Source organism: Tenebrio molitor, chromosome 6 (genome assembly GCF_963966145.1).
Source record: "Tenebrio molitor chromosome 6, icTenMoli1.1, whole genome shotgun sequence".
NCBI classification, from domain to species: Eukaryota; Metazoa; Arthropoda; class Insecta; order Coleoptera; family Tenebrionidae; genus Tenebrio; species Tenebrio molitor.
The window spans coordinates 4,705,339-4,718,356 of NC_091051.1; positions in this window are offsets into that span (position 1 = coordinate 4,705,339).

A 13,018-nucleotide genomic window follows, 5' to 3' on the forward strand; every position below is an offset into this window, starting at 1 on the left:
TGGACGCTTCTCACATTTGCAATTGTAAAATTAATTCTCAGCAACACAAGAAATAAGTGATTTTATTAAGAATACAATCAAAAAGGTAACAGGGCCTTGAAAATGTTAAACTAGCTAAATAATTTACTGAACTAAATTTGTTGTATATGTATTACGTTTGTGCTTTACGTTAAAATATGTATATTTTGAAACACTCAGTAGGTACTTCTAAAATATTCTGTAAAAAAATTAAACTGGGCACAAGACTCTTAATTTGTTGATCGTTATAAAAACATTCTTTTTTCTTTTGACCAACAGCCATTTTTCCATCTCTTGGTCCAATCTTTCTTGGTCAATTCTTTTCCAGGGCCGCCCGGAATCCCAAAAAGGCCGCCACAACCCCGTCCATAATCAGATGCACACACGGCCGCTTCTCTTTTTTCTTTTAAGCCGCGTCCAAATCCGACGACATCAACTGTCCGAGCCGAAGACAGAAGACGAGGGACCACCCCGGTCATAATCCTCCCAACTCTTTCCCAAAACTCCAACAATCCACCTCTTATACTCTCACCAGCGAAAATTCGCGGTAGCGTTGAAACGAGATCCACTTGAGCGCGCCGCCTCTGCTTTCAATTATCCCAATTAGCAGCGTCGAGCGGGTTGGAATCAGGTGGACGCGGCGGCCAACTCTGGAGGCGGCGTTATCGATAGGTTTGTTTGCGCTGGTAATAATCGATGATGAGTGTGGGCCGAGTTTATCGTGTTATTAGTTGCGTAATCAAGAATTAGGTCTGTCGTAGGGGCGCCACCCCTATTCGAGGCCCTCGCTATTTACATTATTTGTAACGATTCAATTTCTATTGCTTTGATGAATGGGGGTGTTTTCATCCCGTTGCGACGGCTAAATACAGTTATAATAATTGTATTAATCCACCACCGGGAGGAATCCGGCTCCGGGAAAAAATCCTACGAGATAAACATCGACCATGGCTTATGAACTAAATAATCGGCGGCGCCTTTGAGCCTTACAAACATCGTGTAGAAGGATGAAACTTCCCACTGATCCCAAGAAAGGACGAGGTTTTTACATTATAAGGATTACACGGAACACAGGTATCGAGCCGCGCCAATATTGCGGCTTCAGGATTTAAAAGATTGCCGAAGCTTATCTCGGACTTATTCGAGCACTCGCATCCCTCAACCCAGATCGTCGCCGCTGTTGTTTGGTATTTTGTGGGTACCACGCCGCCCGATTAATCAGTACCACCGGCGTCTTGTTGCCTCCCCCGGGACGCTAATTCGCCCCACAAGTAGCCGCTTCCTGGACGACAATGCAGGCTCGAGTGCTTGCGTACCCTAATTTGCCACCGTCTGCCAACTGCTGTTTTGCCGTTTGATGGACAGGCAAGAATTCGCCGACCTGACGGACTACTCAATTAGGGGAACTTTCCCCAGATTTATTTTTATGTTTTACATAGTTAAAAGTTGGACGGAGCCGGGTTGCTGTTTCGCCAATTGAAATTTTGATTATAATTAGGGGAGTTTGACGGAGTTCGTGCAACTGCACTTTCTTAATAAGAAGACTCTTTCTTTCAAATGTCTGATGCCTCTTTGTTATGCTTCTCTTATCATATTATTCGTTCATTTCCAACTTGGTGTGGTAACAATGATGACGTCCTTCGGCGAGTTGGAACAGATTCTGGGCAGGACTTGAAGGAAACTTCAACATTTTTAAAGTTGCTTGTGGTGAGGAATATCTTGTTTGTGTCAAGACCACTCGTCAAAATTTCTATTAACACTGACGCCGTCTCCGGAAATGCCAACAACATGTTCCAGAGACGGTTTAAAACTGGTCTAATTTGATAAATGAAAATTAATAATAATCTCGTTTATTTTAAAAAAATTTAATTGCAAATATGTTTTTCTGTGACAAGAAGATGTCTGAAGGATGAACAAAATGTAGGGACTCACTCGATATCGCAAGTAAGGACGGTCAAGTAAAAAAAAAGTGTGAAATAAGAGATGACAATGAATAAAAAGTGTTAAAATGAATAAAGATAATATAAAAAAAAGGTGAGAAAACGCAAAAAATGAAATTGAAACATTTTTGCAAAAGGAAAAGAATTGGAAACTTCGTTGAAAATTACAAGCAATAAATACTTTTTAATTTCAACATTGCAAATAAAATTCATTTGGGTTTTTATTAAGAGATTTATTTAACAATTTTCATTAGATTTTCTTAGGTCTAGAATAATTTGTAAAATAATTTCATTTCATTTTTTCCAAAATATCCAGATTTTAAATTGCTTCAAAAATTTAAGCCTAATTAATATCTAATCAAAATGTATTTATAATTTTAGTTTTAGACTTAAATAAATTGTTATTTTTGTAATTTTAATCCATTCTAGCGGATTCTTAAAAAATTTTAAACCTTGAAAATTTAGATCTCGTAAAAAATAGTCGAGCGTGGGTGCAAATAATAGAAAAATTGATAAAAATGTGCATTCTAGCCTTAGCACACTTTCAAAATTATAAACAATTTATAATTAATCAACTTAAGTATGTACATAACATTTTTGGTTTACAAAAATTGTTTCTTTACATTTTCTAAAAAGACTAAAAAGTAGATATTTTTTCTTTGGATTACACTTAAACTAAAAGCTAATCTATAGTCGATGTTTTCAGTTTTCGCGCAGATATTTCCAAGGTCACAGCCCATGAGAGAATCCATCACCTCTGCCTGCTACTAATGTAGACCAAGAATTAACAAGATTTTAGTTATTTTTCAACTCAGACGACTATTTCATCCTTAGCAATTTTCATGGATTTATTCTTTTGTATTCCTCTTAGTACAATTTTTTAATAAATCTTGCCCATTAATTCCACAAACAGCACTCATAAATCAGTTTTTTTTAATTCTTTCATGAAGGTCAAAGTATCTGTACAATATTTCGGTGACATTTTTTTTAATTCAGTAATTTCTTGTAAAAATTCTTCTTATAATCTCCATAAGATTGCCTGTTTTTCTTTGTAAGAATCTATGAAATATTGTCAGAAATGACATATTTATAGTAGTAGTTGATAACGAGCAGAGAAACAAGATTTGAAATAAATGAAAGCAGAAGAAGTAAAAATAATAATCTAAAAAAAATAAATAATCAAAATTACAATTTACAGACAATCAATGTAGGAAGAGATAATTATAAATGTATCCAGTGTTTATTTAAATTTTCCATCAAAGTTCGCGTTGAAGAGTCGATTGTGAACGCACCACGGATTACGGATCATCAACTGTTTAAGTCTAACCTCACTTTTGGCGTTGTTTGTGTTTTTACTCTGCCAACTGACGATTGGTGCGTTCACAATTGATTTCTCAACGCCAACTTTGAGGAGAAATTTAAAAGAACACCCCATATATTATTTTAAAAATCTGTTGTTTCCATAAAAATGTATTTTCCAAAAATGGAGCATAACCATGTTCTTGAAACTTTTACAGAGACTTATAGTTAGATTTTTTTTTAATTAAAAAGTTAAAGAAGAGAACAAAGTCTAAATTGAAAGAAAAAAGGGAAAAATTAAAATAGAAACAAAGTAGGCAAACAAAAACAGAAAACGTGAGCGCTAAGAGGAGGTTTTACTAAAGCTAGAACTTCTGGAAGGTATGAAAAAACTCTTGAATTGTAAATGACAATGGTAACAAAATTTAAAAAATGAGAAGAGAAACGAAAAGTAGGTAAGTGGATTAAAAAAAAAACAGAAAAATAATATAATTTAAAACATTAGCAATTTGACAAAACAAACTCGAATTTCAATTGATAATTTAACTTTAATTGATCCATAAAAGGTTAAAATATGTAACAAGAAAAAATTGTACGGAAGCCAAAAGAAAGAGAACAAGGTTTGAATTGAAATAAACAAAACAATATAATATGAAATACAAAATAATATGAAAAAATAGATAGAACTAAAAAATTAAACATAGAAGACTGAGAAGAGTTTTATTGAAAGTGGAATCTGTAGGATATAAAATAATGCAATACATTTTGGTTAAAAAAGTAGGAAAGAGACTCTTGAACAGTGAACAATAATGGTAAGAAAATTATATAAGAATTAAGAGAAAAGAAAATTTAAGAAAAGAATGTGGAGACATATTTAATTTAATTTAATTTATTTCTACAAGAAAAGAATTTGATCCTTGACCCTTGACAACTTGAGATGACATTCTTAACTCTTCTGCCCAATCAGTCCCAAATGAACTCAATATGCTTGAAATATGTTTTTTTTTCTTGATCAGTCGGCACATCTTAAACATTAGCCTGACATGCTTTACAGATTATAGATGAAAGCGCACCAACTTTATTTTGGATTCATCTTGAATCCATTGAAACGATTTCTGAAGCTCTTCTCCTTTCATCGATCGAACCCGCCGGAAACAAAGTTCTTTGCACCTCGCACCACCGTCTAAAAAAAACGGTTTTCCCAGCCTCCCCCTCTTCTTCGCATTTAATAGGTCGATTACCGAAAAATGATCCGAGCGGCTTGTGCCCCCGCCGCCCCCCAAAATAAACAAGAGCCCCCGCCACCGCGTGTGAATAGTCCGTAATTTTGAATAGGCGCAATCCGAGATCGTGGCCACCACACGATCCTCCATAATGAGACGTGCAGCAAACAAAAAGAAGCTCCGAAGCCAGTAGCCGAGTCCATCCAGATCAAAGGCGGCCATCGTTTAAGAAAGCGGAGTGACTGTCGGAATTCCTGCGATCATTATGAAACACCGCCGTCTTTCATACGGATACAGTCGGATGTAAAATTCAATTAGATCGAGTATAAACGGGCCGCTCTGTATATTTCGCGGTCCCGCTTTTGTGCTCCGGCAAGCAGGCCGCAATAATTAATCCGCATCAGGTATGCCGTATTTGCCATTTCGACCGCGAACGAGGCTTATCGACCAATCGATTAATTAACTGGGATAACGGTGAAGCGGCATTGTTGGCACAGAAATCGACCCCTCGACGACAAAAGACAGGTGAAACCGAAGCTTTTTATCGACACAACCAGGTAATTCCATACGGAACGCTATCTGCGTCAGAAATCAGGCCGGGATGGTGAAATGTCAGTAAGCTGAACCCTTCTCGGGTGTCGACGCCCCCTCGCCAATTCAGGGAGGGCGGGTGGATTAGGGTTGCCGGGGGAGAAACGGAGACGAGATCATCGCCGCACCTGTGCCCCGAAAGGAGACCGGAGAATGTTTACATCTACACGAGACTGGAACTGTTTTGGAATTGCCCTCGCACCCCCCCACCAGCACCCAACACAAAATTCTTCTACACAGTTGGAGGATAAATTGACACCCAATTAGTGCGAATCAGATTTCTTGGAGATATTTCACGATTTTACTGAATTTCCTGATGGCGGCGAAATCGGTGACGAAACTTGGTATAATACAACTGTAGGAATGGTCTAGGAATGGTCACAGTTATGCGAAAACACCTTTATTTTAAGGAAAAAGGAAAAGATGTTGAATAGATATTATTTTTTAAATCAGGTGATTTTAAAATTTGTAAAAAATTGAAATGTCATCAAGATCTCAAAACTTGTGGAAAAACATATGGTTAGAATTTTTAGATTTTTACAAAGTTCACAATTCAAATAATGTGTGAAAGATTTAATAAAATACAAGTTTGTACAAAAGTGAAAGAGAAATTAAAAAAAAAACGTGATTCTAAGAATAGATTACCTAAATGAAATTAGAATCTCGAGAAGATAATTAGTAAATAATACCTAAAAGCAGTAGAAGATAAGAATCAGGTAAGTAACAAAATTCTAAAAGTAATAAAAATTTTGAAGGATGACTAAAATATGTTTGTGACAAAATCAAATTTTGAAAATTTATGTATTTCCAAAACTTTGTGGACTTTTATAAAAATTAGCAATTAGATGATGATGATTTTTTGAAGCCATTTAATTGAAAATTTGGCGGATATAAATGACCGTTGAGGGAGTCATATGATATGACGTCATAATCAATGAAGGTAATTTTCACAAATCAAGCGAAGTTTCGCTTTAGTTGTTCTTCGGCCCGAGCCTGACGATTTGAGCGTGACGTTTTTAGCGTGTCGCATGATACTAATTCACTGCCCGTGTAGTGTGCCTAAAGAAGTTTTCACTTCAAAAAATGTGAATCTAAGAACAGATTAAATGAAATTTTAATCTCGAGAAGATAATTAAAGAAATTTTGGGCGAAAAAAGGGGAGAAAGACTACTGAATTGTGAAAAATAATGAAAATAAAGAATAAAAGAAGCAGAAGATAAGAACCAAATAAGTGACAAAAATTTTGAACTAATGTGACAAAATCAAATTTTCAATATTTATTTCCAAAAACTTCTGTGGACTTTTATAAAAATTGACAATTAGGTATAGCTTAATAATTGGTGAATGAAAGATAAAAAAAACAAGTTTGGACAAAGTATGAGGAAAGGAATAAAAAGATTACGAGAAATGAAAAAAGTAAAAATAAAAAAGCGAACAAATTAGAGACAGTGAAAGTTAAACACACAAAAAAAACATGAGCTATTTAAGAAGAAATTTTAACCTAATCGGAAGATAAAATAATAAAATATTTTTTTTTTAAAGGATATGAAGGAAACTTGAATTATGCAAGACCATGGAACTGAAAGACAGGAACAGAAAATGAAAATCAAATATGTAAATAGTAAAATTAGAAAACTAATAAAACTTTAGAATAGAAAAATGTTTAATTCGGCAAATTCCAATTTCGATTTTTTTTCTCTCTAAACATAGACCATCCCTGTGTTCTTAGAATTTTTTTAGATTCATCTGTTTAGAACTTTTGTAGGTTTTTCCAAAAAATCGCAATTCAGGCTTAATTTGTGTATGAAAAATAAAAAGAGATAAATGTGTACAAAAAAGAAAAGAATGACCTAGTTGGTAAAAGATTAAGGAATTAGAGAAACTAAAAATAAAATACCTACAAAAAAAAAACCAAAACGGGAGGCAAGAAGAAATTTAATGAAACTAGAGGGAGGCCACAGTAAATTTAAAAAATTCTCAAAAGGGTATGAAAAAGGCTCTTGAATTGTAAAAGACATCGATAATAAAATTTGAGAGGCAGAACCAGAAAACCAAAACCAGGTAAGTAACAAAATTAGAACATTTACGAAATAGAAATTTGGAAAAATTTTCGGTAATTGTTCACTTTAACTACTTCTGGAATTTTTGCGTTTTTTCTGGCTAGACAGCCACAGGGCGTCCTCCTAGATCGTGTCCCACCACTCAAACCTTGTGCAAATGCCTTTTTTTTTCTCATTTGTTGTGTTTCAAGGTCGCGTCAAGGTCGCGCCAAGTCTTAGTATAACTAAAGTGTAAGGAAAATTTTCATTTGCACAAGGTTTGAATGGTGGGAAACGATCTAGGAGGATGCCCTGAGACTGTCTAGCCAGAAAAAACGCGAAAATTCCAGAAGTAGTTAAAGTGAACAATGACCAAATTTTCTCCAAACATCACGATATTTTTAGAACTCTTATTGATTTCGTTAATATCTATGTATTTCTGTAATTATTTTCAAAAAGCAATCGTTCAAGTTTCATTAAAAAGAAAAATTCCATGGTAATTGTGACGGTTTACTGAGTAAAGTATACGACAATTTTTCAAAATTTCCCAAAAAATTATCGAAAAAAGACAAATTAATATTCTTTAGCTATAAATTGTATTGATAACCTAATTACATTACATTTTTGATTTACAATGCAAAAATTTCCGATAATAATGCGGAATCTGGAAAAGTGCCCCGAATGCTTGCAACGTTTCCACGTTGAATGGCAAGGGAAATCCTATAAATTAACTAACTCTCACTAGCACAATAAATATAAACTAACAAATTTTGATTTTAATTACGTTCAAAAAGCCAACTAGGCTCTGATGGATCTTGATAAAAATTTTGAAAAGTTGGTATAATTTTTACTAAAGTTAGTCAGAACAAAATATACTGTGCACTCTAAAAAAATATATGCAATCTTTGTCAACCGTTAAGTTTTTCTATTAGCGGTTAGAGTACTTAAATATGTTTCTTTGTCCAAAACAATGTTTAAACTAGGGCTGCCAACTGAACCATAGAAGCGGTACCCTCTGAAGAACGGTACTTGGCAACACTGACAAAACGTCTTGAACGGTGATAATAAAATGTTACTGTTGACTTTTAATTGCCATTTTCTTATTCTTTAAATAAGCTGCCTAAAGACCATACGTGGAGCATAGTGGTACCTCTGAAACATTGCTAAAATAGACAACAAATTTGTAGGTGTCCAATATAATTTTTTTATATTCAACATCAAAGAGATAATCAAGTGCCCGAATCAAATCAGTACCCATGAAATAATCAGCTGTTTTGCAAACTTTGAATGCTTTAATTTTTTATTAAAACATCTAATAAAACTATGTGTGTATGAATTTTTTTCTCAATGGACTATTTGAGCAAAAGTAGTACCTACGAGTACTTGCAGTACTACTGGTGAAATAGGAAATGCATAAATAGAGAATCAAATCTGACAAGAATTTTGCTCAGTTTTAAAACTCTAACGAATTCTTGCTTGCAGACTCTCAAGTACTCTCAGTACCTCAAGAATTTAGCCACAATTTTTTTCTTTCCCTGTCTATTTTTTGCAGAAACTTTTCTGAAATATTTGTTTTACTCTATAAATGCACAAGAAGTAGTACTGCATTTTGCTCGACTGCAACGGTACTACTAACGTTGCGCTTTCAACTCTTTAACCTTCCTCCACGACCAGAACAATCCGAACCTATCTAGCCTCGGACCACCAGCACAAGCCCCGATGTAGCTCCGCAGCGATATTGCGATAACAACTTGTCATCCATCATAGTTGTGGACGAGGACACTTCTTTAATGAAGCGACAGCCGCCTGGTACTCCAGTCATGTTCAGATAATGAGAGGAATAATATCGAATGCAACATAATTAGCCCATGCCCAGATAAAAATTTCTATTTAATAGATACGTCGGGATGTTATAATAACAATCACTGAAATAATTGACACTGACGAGGGGCGTTGTTGCCTTTTTTTCTTCGCGTCGGAGCGCACCGTCGTCGTTTTTACCACGACGAAAGTATATTTTATGCATCGACAACTTGTCCGATTCACTTGTTTGGATCAAATGTTCCCGGACAGCATCCAAAGGCCCCACACGCTACGCATGTTATCTAACAGAGCCGTCGTCTTCAAAGGAAGAATGCCGTGATGATGGCCGATCAAGGCGGACGAGACGGGGACAATCGCGATTTGGTCAGTTCGTTGCACCACCAGATTGCCAACAGTTAAGTTGTGACAAGGGGGGCGGCGAGTTGACTGGGCCACCAGAAGAAGTGGTACCAGAGCAAAAACGGTACCAAATAAGAAATCTTTCATTGTTTTTAATTTTGACAGCAAGGAGAAAAAATTCTTTTTATTTTTTGTCGGTACTGCTCACTGTTTGGTCTATTGTGGAACGGTACAAAATTTACATAAAAGTGTCTTCTGGCCTCTTGAGTTCTTCAAGCCTCTTGGTAAAGCCAGCTTTGTGTGATTTGCTACTCCCATAGACGGTGGCAAAATGTTTTGAAATTCCATCACGACTTCATTAGCCGACCATTTAATCCCAGTTAACACTCGTACCAAGGCAAATTTCGATTTCGAACAATTAATCAAATAAACGTCCATAATGAGCAAAACGAATCTAGTGAATAGGCATTCAACAAGCTAAAATGATTTACGGTGTGAATGTAGTACCTTACACCCATCCTACCTCCTGAAAAGGTGCTATTCTTTCGCAACCACTTCATCCATCTCTTTTTCCGTATGCCCCAGACAAAGAGAGACGCGATGATTGTCCCTCCTCGATATCTCCATCTCTTGCCGGGATCGAGGCCACAACACGACGAAGAAAGAGCGCGCAACGAGGCTACCATCAAACAGTAGCCGATCATTACAAACCATGAGGCAATAACAACTAAGTAAATACAATAAGAAGCCGCCTCAATAGGGGCAGATTTGTTAGACACGTTACTTGTTACAGGGAATAAAAGACTTTTTCTTGGCTTTTTTCCTTTCATAAAGCCGACACCCACGGAATTTTTCCATGAGAACGCGAAACACACTAAAACAGTAGCCCCCACGAAGACGTTATTTACTTGGCAATCTCATGCTTGATTAGGGGCGACTGCGGGGGGCCCGACAGGTAGCTCCGTGTAATAAGCACCAGCAGGGGGTTGGTATAATTGCCGTTGTCTGAAGAGGGTACACTTACGAAGAGAAATCTAGCCGTCACGAAATGCAGATGCCCCAAAGATGGCAGTTTTGACGAGATTTTTTACGAAGTGTGTGGGAGGAGGTGGCGATGGCGCAAATTAAGCGATTTTCGATTACTTCATTAGTGGGGTGTGAACGGAAGTGGCGGCGCAGGGGCGGATTTAGTGACAGCGGGTCCCAAATATCAAAATTGGAACCAAACGAACAACTTTTCAGTTGCTAGGTTATTGATAGGGAATTTTAGATAAAACTAAATCCAACCGCAGTTGGTAACTCTCGGAGGCGCCATTTTGGCAGAAACGTCTCGCTGACTCTCTGACGTAACGACTTGCGCAAACGTTTTTCGACGTACACTGTGTGCGCATTCTATCAAATTTAGTTTTGGTACAAAATTTCCGAATTCAAAAAGAAAATGCTTCAAGTTGAGATCAAACGGTTAATATTGACTTGTTTCGAGGCATTTATTGAAGCCAACGCAAAACAACTGACAAAGACGAACATCACCAATAAAGTTAACTCTATTTGTGCTACTTTGTTGTACATTTTGGCTAGTGTTGTAGTTTGATGCCTTCTGCCTTTTCATCCCCTATAAAACATTTTTCTGAACTTATTGTTTCTTGCTGTCTAATTAGTTTTTATCTGAAAATATTTTTACGAATCAATGCAAATTAATTGAAAGGTCTGATTACCTACCTTTAGTAGTTCCCAGGATTTTTTCGCGTTTTTCTTACTGCCAAATGACTCATTTCCTTCATTCTTCATTTAGTTATATTGGGAATTGCATGAGATGATTTTGAGGTTTTGACATTTAATGATTTGTACCTGGACATAACCCCACTTTTCAAGAGACGTGATCACAGAATCAGACAGACATTTTTAGTTTCTCCTACTACAAATATTAATTTCCGTTATTAATATTGACAAATACATTGAGATCATTGCTTTACCACCATTGTTTTGACAATTTTGACATTTTCACATCACGTTTACATCACACAAAAATTTAGTGCAAAACGTAGATATGCAGCTCACAGCTAAACAGCGCCTACTATTTTTTCCGTTGCGACCACAATCAAAGTAGATAATATACAGGGTGTCTCAAAATTCACAGCCCATGAGAGAATCCAATACCTCTACTTAGATCACCAAAAATTCCCAACATTTTTCTGTTCTTTTATCAACGAAACATTTTTGTCTTTACTTATTTTATTTTACACTTCTTACAGTTAATTGAAGAAGACTTATTTCGAAATATTTTTCGAAACAGGTCCTGACCCAGATCTTCTCCTGACGGTGTTAATTAAAAAATTCTCTGAAAAATTGTCGGTGCTCAGTCAACATTTTTGAATGCAAACTGCCCCAAGATCGTCCACGCACGAGATAACATCCCCCCAGTCCGTCCCTGCTCCGAGCCTCGTGTCGTTTTAATTACTTCGTGTAAGATATTATGCGGTTAAATCTAGTGTGAAGAAAGACCCCTATCATAAGAGTAACAAGAAAAAAACTCTTCCAACCCAACCTCTTGATTTTTGCCCCGACCTGCTCTAATTAGTCCTGCCAACATAATTACGAGTGTCGTCCTTTTTCGCCGCCACAACCGTTGCATTATTTATCGCCAACCTGAATTGTAAGCCACGCCGTCGTGAATTAATAATCGCAATTTCAAAAACAAATACATACAACACTACACTCCAATTAGGCAAACTAGCCGACCGATTTCGACAAATTACATTTGGACAAACTGAAAAAGTAATTTTATGGTAGACAAACCGGCGAATTCAATTACCGCCGACCCGAAATTAACAACAAACAGGACAAAGACGCGGTCCCGGAATTGTAACAGTTAATCTCGATGACTCCATCACCTGTTGTGCACGATGAATGAAACCAATGACGATTGTCTCTTGAATGGCTTGATTAGCTGGTCACGATTAAATTATACTCGTCGAGCTTCAAAGCCTCCGACCATAACTGTGTTCTCGTTAGATGGAAAAAACGGACCGTTTCACGACAATAAATTCGGAAATCTCGATTGTGTTGTCGACGTGGTTAACCAACCGAGGTAATTTAATTATCCAAAGAGTGCTGATTCCGTATTGCGACACCCCCGAACAGAAAGACACGCCAAAATGGCACTCGATTTCGCAAAAAAACAATCACAGGAGGCTATTCCGCGAAAAAAACTTGAAAAATCAAGTAGGTCTGGATTGTTGCGAGTGGCGACACCTGCGGGCCAACGGCGCAAGTGACAGCTCACCAGGAACCTCCGCGAGAACTGTTTTACCGGCTGAGCAACAAGCGAAAGGTGGCACCATGTGTAATCTGGTAAAGGTGAACATCACAGACCATGAGCATGATGGAGAAGATCTCTGTTTTTATTTTTTGGGTCTTCACAGGTACCTCTAATTTTGAATGTAACAAGTTGTTGGTTGGGATTTGTCTCCGAAAGTTTCGGTTTCAAGGAAGAGGGACTTCAGGACCGCAGGTTCGAGAGGATACGTCCGATGTATCGATTAAGTGAAATTTTCGTAAGTGACGTCTGGAAGCAATCGAGTGGGGTTTCACAAGAGTTTCATAAAAAATTCATGAACGGAGGTATCGACCTGACGGAGCTGGCAGCCCTTCCGAATTAGAATTTGGTCGGCTGCGGCGGAAAAATATTAAAAAAGGAAGGAGATAAGATGATTGGAATAATTGTCAAGAGGAAAGACATCGCAAG